This window comes from Salvelinus namaycush, chromosome 5 (genome assembly GCF_016432855.1).
Source record: "Salvelinus namaycush isolate Seneca chromosome 5, SaNama_1.0, whole genome shotgun sequence".
In the NCBI taxonomy this organism is placed as follows: Eukaryota; Metazoa; Chordata; class Actinopteri; order Salmoniformes; family Salmonidae; genus Salvelinus; species Salvelinus namaycush.
In genome coordinates this window covers 6,083,465-6,092,855 of record NC_052311.1, presented here as the reverse complement: position 1 = coordinate 6,092,855, position 9,391 = coordinate 6,083,465, and the positions used below count along the sequence as shown (strand labels likewise).

General features: G+C 44.6%; 1 pseudogene; it reads right to left on the bottom strand.

Moving 5' to 3' along the window:
* Positions 1-7,483, bottom strand: part of LOC120046912 — an 18,259-nt pseudogene extending 10,776 nt beyond the window's left edge.
* Positions 7,484-9,391: the final 1,908 nt, after the last annotated feature.

Sequence of the window (9,391 nt, the reverse complement as noted above, 5' to 3'; positions counted from 1 at the left end):
AAAAAAAACTCAGTGAATTAGCTTCAGTGATGGGAGTGAATCAGCTTCAGTGTTGGGTGTGAATCAGCTTCAGTGATGGGTGTGAATCAGCTTCAGTGATGGCTGTGAATCAGCTTCAGTGTTGGGTGTGAATCAGCTTCAGTGATGGCTGTGAATCACCTTCAGTGATGGGTGTGAACCAGCTTCAGTGTTGGATGTGAATCATTTTCAGTGATGGGTGTGAATCACCTTCAGTGTTGGCTGTGAATTAGCTTCAGTATTGGGTGTGAATCACCTTCAGTGTTGGCTGTGAATCAGCTTCAGTATTGGCTGTGAACCTTCAGTGTTGGCTGTGAATTAGCTTCAGTGTTGGGTGTGAATCACCTTCAGTGTTGGCTGTGAATCAGCTTCAGTATTGGCTGTGAATCACCTTCAGTGTTGGCTGTGAATCAGCTTCAGTGTTGGGTGTGAATTAGCTTCAGTGTTGGCTGTGAATCACCTTCAGTGTTGGGTGTGAATCACCTTCAGTGTTGGCTGTGAATCAGCTTCAGTATTGGCTGTGAACCTTCAGTGTTGGCTGTGAATCAGCTTCAGTGATGGGAGTGAATCACCTTCAGTGTTGGCTGTGAATCACCTTCAGTGTTGGCTGTGAATCACCTTCAGTGTTGGCTGTGAATCAGCTTCAGTGTTGGCTGTGAATTAGCTTCAGTGTTGGCTGTGAATTAGCTTCAGTATTGGCTGTGAATTAGCTTCAGTATTGGCTGTGAATCAGCTTCAGTATTGGCTGTGAATTAGCTTCAGTATTGGCTGTGAATTAGCTTCAGTGTTGGCTGTGAATCAGCTTCAGTGTTGGCTGTGAATTAGCTTCAGTATTGGCTGTGAATTAGCTTCAGTATTGGCTGTGAATTAGCTTCAGTATTGGCTGTGAATTAGCTTCAGTATTGGCTGTGAATTAGCTTCAGTATTGGCTGTGAATCAGCTTCAGTGTTGGCTGTGAATTAGCTTCAGTACTGGCTGTGAATTAGCTTCAGTATTGGCTGTGAATCAGCTTCAGTGTTGGCTGTGAATTAGCTTCAGTATTGGCTGTGAATCAGCTTCAGTATTGGCTGTGAATTAGCTTCAGTATTGGCTGTGAATCAGCTTCAGTGTTGGCTGTGAATTAGCTTCAGTATTGGCTGTGAATCAGCTTCAGTGTTGGCTGTGAATTAGCTTCAGTATTGGCTGTGAATCAGCTTCAGTGTTGGCTGTGAATTAGCTAGAGTTACGCTTTGAGCTGTTGAGTGTCAGGGAGCTTTTGTTTATGGATCCTTGGACAGTTTGGAGCCTGTGAAATATGTTTCTGTTGTAGCCAGTCATATCTGTTCCTGTTAGAGCCTGTGATATCTGTTCCTGTTGTAGTCTGTGATATCTGTTCCTGTTGTAGTCTGTGATACCTGTTCCTGTTGTAGCCTGTGATATCTGTTCCTGTTGTAGTCTGTGATATCTGTTCCTGTTGTAGCCTGTGATAAATGTTCCTGTTGTAGTCTGTGATATCTGTTCCTGTTGTAGTCTGTGATATCTGTTCCTGTTGTAGTCTGTGATGAATGGTCCTGTTGTAGCCTGTGATATCTGTTCCTGTTGTAGTCTGTGATAAATGTTCCTGTTGTAGTCTGTGATAAATGTTCCTGTTGTAGTCTGTGATATCTGTTCCTGTTGTAGTCTGTGATATCTGTTCCTGTTGTAGTCTGTGATAAATGTTCCTGTTGTAGTCTGTGATATCTGTTCCTGTTGTAGTCTGTGATGAATGTTCCTGTTGTAGTCTGTGATATCTGTTCCTGTTGTAGTCTGTGCTTTCTGTTCCTGTTGTAGTCTGTGATAAATGTTCCTGTTGTAGTCTATGATAAATGTTCCTGTTGTAGTCTGTGATATCTGTTCCTGTTGTGCTGTAATATCTGTTCCTGTTGTAGTCTGTGATATCTGTTCCTGTTGTAGTCTGTGATAAATGTTCCTGTTGTAGTCTGTGATATCTGTTCCTGTTGTAGTCTGTGATATCTGTTCCTGTTGTAGTCTGTGATATCTGTTCCTGTTGTAGTCTGTGATATGTGTTCCTGTTGTAGTCTGTGATATCTGTTCCTGTTGTAGTCTGTGATATCTGTTCCTGTTGTAGTCTGTGATATCTGTTCCTGTTGTAGTCTGTGATATATGTTCCTGTTGTAGTCTGTGATATCTGTTCCTGTTGTAGTCTGTGATATCTGTTCCTGTTGTAGTCTGTTATATCTGTTCCTGTTGTAGTCTGTGATAAATGTTCCTGTTGTAGTCTGTGATATCTGTTCCTGTTGTAGTCTGTGATATCTGTTCCTGTTGTAGTCTGTGATAAATGTTCCTGTTGTAGTCTGTGATAAATGTTCCTGTTGTAGTCTGTGATAAATGTTCCTGTTGTAGTCTGTGATAAATGTTCCTGTTGTAGTCTGTGATATCTGTTCCTGTTGTAGTCTGTGATATCTGTTCCTGTTGTAGTCTGTGATATCTGTTCCTGTTGTAGTCTGTGATAAATGTTCCTGTTGTGCTGTGTATGTCTGTTGTAGTCTGTGATATCTGTTCCTGTTGTAGTCTGTGATATCTGTTCCTGTTGTAGTCTGTGATATCTGTTCCTGTTGTAGTCTGTGATAAATGTTCCTGTTGTAGTCTGTGATATATGTTCCTGTTGTAGTCTGTGATATCTGTTCCTGTTGTAGTCTGTGATAAATGTTCCTGTTGTAGTCTGTGATAATGTTCTGTTGTAGTCTGTGATATATGTTCCTGTTGTAGTCTGTGATAAATGTTCCTGTTGTAGTCTGTGATAAATGTTCCTGTTGTAGTCTGTGATATCTGTTCCTGTTGTAGTCTGTGATATCTGTTCCTGTTGTAGTCTGTGATATCTGTTCCTGTTGTAGTCTATGATAAATGTTCCTGTTGTAGTCTGTGATATCTGTTCCTGTTGTAGTCTGTGATATCTGTTCCTGTTGTAGTCTGTGATACCTGTTCCTGTTGTAGTCTGTGATACCTGTTCCTGTTGTAGTCTGTGATAAATGTTCCTGTTGTAGTCTATGATAAATGTTCATGTTGTAGTCTGTGATAAATGTTTCTGTTGTAGTCTGTGATAAATGTTCCTGTTGTAGTCTGTGATAAATGTTCCTGTTGTAGTCTGTGATAAATGTTCCTGTTGTAGTCTGTGATATCTGTTCCTGTTGTAGTCTATGATATCTGTTCCTGTTGTAGTCTATGATAAATGTTCCTGTTGTAGCCTGTGATACCTGTTTCTGTTGTAGTCTGTGATAAATGTTCATGTTGTAGCCTGTGATAAATGTTCCTGTTGTTGTCTGTGATATCTGTTCCTGTTGTAGTCTGTGATATCTGTTCCTGTTGTAGTCTGTGATATCTGTTCCTGTTGTAGTCTATAGTCTATGAAATGTCGTTGTAGTCTGTGATAAATGTTCCTGTTGTAGTCTGTGATAAATGTTCCTGTTGTAGTCTGTGATAAATGTTCCTGTTGTAGTCTGTGATAAATGTTCCTGTTGTAGTCTGTGATAAATGTTCCTGTTGTAGTCTGTGATATCTGTTCCTGTTGTAGTCTGTGATATCTGTTCCTGTTGTAGTCTATGATAAATGTTCCTGTTGTAGTCTGTGATAAATGTTCATGTTGTAGTCTGTGATAAATGTTCATGTTGTAGCCTGTGATATCTGTTCCTGTTGTAGTCTGTGATATCTGTTCCTGTTGTAGTCTGTGATATCTGTTCCTGTTGTAGTCTATGATAAATGTTCCTGTTGTAGTCTGTGATAAATGTTCCTGTTGTAGTCTGTGATAAATGTTCCTGTTGTAGTCTGTGATAAATGTTCCTGTTGTAGTCTGTGATATCTGTTCCTGTTGTAGTCTGTGATAAATGTTCCTGTTGTAGTCTGTGATATCTGTTCCTGTTGTAGTCTGTGATAAATGTTCCTGTTGTAGCCTGTGATACCTGTTTCTGTTGTAGTCTGTGATATCTGTTCCTGTTGTAGTCTATGATAAATGTTCCTGTTGTAGTCTGTGATAAATGTTCCTGTTGTAGTCTTTGATAAATATTCCTGTTGGCGGAAATAGGAAACTTTCTAAACAAGCTCATGACAAGGAGAGAGCCAAGATACAGATCCAGCGACGGGAAACAATAACAGGCGACTGTCTGGAAACATACGGAGGCCGTGTCACTCCAACAATAACTAACATAGAGGCTGTAAACAGAGTGCCGTGTCACTCCGACAATAACAAACATAGAGGCTGTAAACAAAGTGCCGTGTCACTCCGACAATAACAACATACGGAGGCTGTAAACAGAGTGCCGTGTCACTCCGACAATAACAAACATAGAGGCTGTAAACAAAGTACCGTGTCACTCCAACAATAACAAACATAGAGGCTGTAAACAAAGTGCCGTGTCACTCTGACAATAACAAACATACGGAGGCTGTAAACAAAGTGCTGTGTCACTCTGACAATAACAACATACGGAGGCTGTAAACAAAGTGCCGTGTCACTCCAACAATAACAAACATAGAGGCTGTAAACAAAGTGCCGTGTCACTCCGACAATAACAACATACGGAGGCTGTAAACAGAGTGACGTGTCACTCCGACAATAACAAACATAGAGGCTGTAAACAAAGTGCCGTGTCACTCCAACAATAACAACATACGGAGGCTGTAAACAAAGTGCCGTGTCACTCCAACAATAACAAACATAGAGGCTGTAAACAAAGTGCCGTGTCACTCTGACAATAACAACATACGGAGGCTGTAAACAAAGTGCCGTGTCACTCCGACAATAACAAACATAGAGGCTGTAAACAAAGTGCCGTGTCACTCCGACAATAACAAACATAGAGGCTGTAAACAAAGTGCCGTGTCACTCCGACAATAACAACATACGGAGGCTGTAAACAGAGTGACGTGTCACTCTGACAATAACAAACATACGGAGGCTGTAAACAGAGTGCCGTGTCACTCCGACAATAACAACATACGGAGGCTGTAAACAAAGTGCCGTGTCACTCTGACAATAACAACATACGGAGGCTGTAAACAGAGTGCCGTGTCACTCCAACAATAACAAACATAGAGGCTGTAAACAAAGTGCCGTGTCACTCCGACAATAACAAACATAGAGGCTGTAAACAAAGTGCCGTGTCACTCCGACAATAACAACATACGGAGGCTGTAAACAAAGTGCCGTGTCACTCCAACAATAACAAACATACAGAGGCTGTAAACAAAGTGCCGTGTCACTCTGACAATAACAAACATAGAGGCTGTAAACAAAGTGCCGTGTCACTCCGACAATAACAACATACGGAGGCTGTAAACAAAGTGCCGTGTCACTCTGACAATAACAACATACGGAAGCTAAACAGAGTGCCGTGTCACTCTGACAATAACAAACATAGAGGCTGTAAACAAAGTGCCGTGGTCACTCCGACAATAACAAACATACGGAGGCTGTAAACAAAGTGCCGTGTCCATCCTACAATAACACACATACGGAGGCTGTAAACAGTGGGCTGTGTCACTCCTACAATAACACACATACGGAGGCTGTAAACAGTGGGCTGTGTCACTCCTACAATAACACACATACGGAGGCTGTAAACAGAGGGCTGTGTCACTCCTACAATAACACACATACGGAGGCTGTAAACAAAGTGCCGTGTCACTCTGACAATAACAACATACGGAGGCTATAAACAGAGTGCCGTGTCACTCTGACAATAACAAACATAGAGGCTGTAAACAAAGTGCCGTGTCACTCCGACAATAACAAACATACGGAGGCTGTAAACAAAGTGCCGTGTCACTCTGACAATAACACACATACGGAGGCTGTAAACAGAGGGCTGTGTCACTCCTACAATAACAACATAGGAGGCTGTAAACAAAGTGCCGTGTCACTCCGACAATAACAAACACAGAGGCTGTAAACAAAGTGCCGTGTCACTCTGACAATAACAAACATACGGAGGCTGTAAACAGAGTGCCGTGTCACTCTGACAATAACAAACATAGAGGCTGTAAACAAAGTGCCGTGTCACTCTGACAATAACAAACATACGGAGGCTGTAAACAGAGTGCCGTGTCACTCTGACAATAACAAACATAGAGGCTGTAAACAAAGTGCCGTGTCACTCTGACAATAACAAACATACGGAGGCTGTAAACAGAGTATATAAAAAAAGTGTATATAATCAACTCAGAAAGCCTCCCTTGATTTATCCTAATGGAAAAAACACATAGACATTTTTTTTTTTTAAAGTTGATTAAATGTCCAAAAAGAAAACCACATTGTATACACTGTCCACCCTCTGGATACAATGAATCAGATTGTTATATTTCCACAATATAGTTTAAACAAATTGATTATTTTAATATTTATTTATTTATTGATACTTTATTACATGTAACTGTTTAAAACTCAATTGGGATACTTTTTCTACAGGAGTTCTGTTGTTGGGGGGGGGGGGGGGGGGGGGATATAGTATAATAACAATATTTCAAACAAAATCATATCTGTCTTTTCTCTAGCCCATGTCATGGCAAAATGAAAAAAATTCAGTTTCAACTCTTTCACAATATGTGTTTTTAATTAACGTCAATTGACCAACATTTCTGAAAATGGATATTATGCGTTTTGTAATACAGCACTTCAAATACAGTTTGTTGACGTGTAGTTTGTGTGTGATCTGTGTATTAGAGAGAAGGAGGGCGGGGGGGCTCACCTTGAGTTTGTCGAAGCGTTCGCTGAGAGAGGAGACTTGATGTTCTCTGTGTCGTCCCACCAGCTTACACAGGGCACATATCAGCTGGTCATCCACGATGCAGTACATATTAACCTTCTCATTCTCATGCTCCAGACAGGTGAGGCCTCTCATGTGAGCGTCATGCACCGGCTCCACCAACCGGTGACTGGTAAACGGCTTCTTATTGGGGTGCGTGGCACGCAGACACCGGTCACAGTACGACACCTCGCAGGTCACACACGTCTTGACTGCCTCGCGCGGCGGGTCCTGCTCGCAGAACTGGCAGCTGATACGGTGCTCCAGAGACATGGTGGCAGTGTGCTGATGAGAGGAGGGCTGGGCCGGGCTGGAGCGGGCGCTGTGGCTGCCGGAGCCTCCTCCTCCGCTGCTGCTATAGGGCCTGTGGCCTCCGGAGAGACCTGGGGCACGACGGTCTCACTGGGGGAGTTAGGGCGCTGACGGAGGCCTTCGGAAACGGTGGATGATGTTCTGCAGGGTCACATTGCGCTTCAGGCCCTCCAGGCCGCGATGGTTCAGCGTGATGACGTAACGGCAGGTGGGCACTGGAAGGCGGAGAGGACTCTAGAGGTTTGTTGGACGAGCAGTGGGAGACTAAGATGCGGTGGGCGCAGTTGAAACACAGGCTGTGGGCGCAGGGTAAGAGCGGGATCTTCAAACAACTCCAGGCAGATTGGGCAGGTGAGCTCAGACTCCAGTGTTTCCATCTTCAGCAGAACCAATCTAGAGGCGACATCAAATCCACGGAAGCTGGTCAGTCACCTGAAAGAGGAAGAGGAGACCTATGAGTTCAACCACAGGGCTCTCCAGAGGGTGGTGCCCAACGAATTAAGGGGGCAAACTTCCTGGGTAGAGAGGGGAGGCAGACTGAATAATGAGGCTAGCTGGGTAGAGATGAGGATGGCAGACTGAATAAGGAGACTAGCTGGGTAGAGATGGGATGGCAGACTGAATAATGAGACTAGCTGGGTAGAGATGGGATGGCAGACTGAATAATGAGGTAGCTGGGTAGAGATGAGGATGGCAGAATGAATAATGAGACTAGCTGGGTAGAGATGGGGATGGCAGACTGAATAATGAGGTAGTCGGTAGAGATGGGGATGGCAGAATGAATAATGAGGCTAGATGGGTAGAGGATGGGGCTGGCAGACTGAATAATGAGACTAACTGGGTAGAGATGGGCCTGGCAGACTGAATAATGAGACTAGCTGGGTAGATGAGGGGCTGGCAGACTGAATAATGACGCTAGCTGGGTAGAGATGGGGATGGCAGACTGAATAATGAGATTAGCTGGGTAGAGATGGGGCTGGCAGACTGAATAATGAGGCTAGCTGGGTAGAGATGGGGATGGCAGACTGAATAATGAGACTAGCTGGGTAGAGATGGGGATGGCAGACTCAATAATGAGACTAGCTGGGTAGAGATGGGGATGGCAGGCTGAATAATGAGACTAGCTGGGTAGAGATGGGGATGGCAGACTCAATAATGAGACTAGCTGGGTGAGTAGAGATGGGGATGGCAGACTGAATAATGAGGTAGCTGGGTAAGAGGGGGATGGCAGACTCATAATGAGATAGCTGGGTAGAGATGGGGATGGCAGGCTGAATAATGAGATTAGCTGGGTAGAGATGGGGCTGGCAGGCTGAATAATGAGACTAGTGGGTAGAGATGGGGCTGGCAGGCTGAATAATGAGGCTAGCTGGGTAGAGATGGGGCTGGCAGGCTGAATAATGAGGCTAGCTGGGTAGAGTGGGGCTGGCAGACTGAATAATGAGATTAGCTGGGTAGAGATGGGGCAGGCAGGCTGCATAATGATACTAGCTGGGTAGAGATGGGGCTGGCAGGGGAATAATGAGGTAGCTGGGTAGAGATGGGGCTGGCAGGCTGAATAATGAGACTAGCTGGGTAGAGAGGGGGCTGGCAGGCTGAATAATGAGACTAGCTGGGTAGAGATGGGGCTGGCAGGCGGATAATGAGGCTAGCTGGTAGAGATGGGCTGGCAGCTGAATAATGAGACTAGCTGGGTAGAGATGGGGATGGCAGACTGAATAATGAGACTAGCGTGGTAGAGATGGGGCTGCAGGCTGAATAATGAGATTAGCTGGGTAGAGATGGGGCTGGCAGGCGAATAATGAGACTAGCTGGGTAGAGATGGGGTGGCAGGCTGAATAGAGACAGCTGGGTAGAGATGGGGATGGCAGGTGATAATGAGACTAGCTGGTAGAGATGGGCTGGCAGGCTGAATAATGAGACTAGCGGGTAGAGATGGGGATGGCAGACGAATAATGAGACTAGCTGGGTAGAGATGGGGATGGCAGACTGAATAATGAGGCTAGCTGGGTAGAGATGGGTGGCAGGCTGAATAATGAGACTAGCTGGGTAGAGATGGGGCGCAGGCTGAATAATGGACTAGCTGGGTAGAGATGGGGCTGGCAGGCTGAATAATGGACTAGCTGGGTAGAGATGGGGATGCAGGCTGCATAATGAGACTAGCTGGGTAGAGATGGGGCTGGCAGACTGATAATGGACTAGCTGGGTAGAGATGGGCTGGCAGGCTGAATAATGAGGCGTGGGTAGAGATGGGGATGGCAGACTGAATAATGAGACTAGCTGGG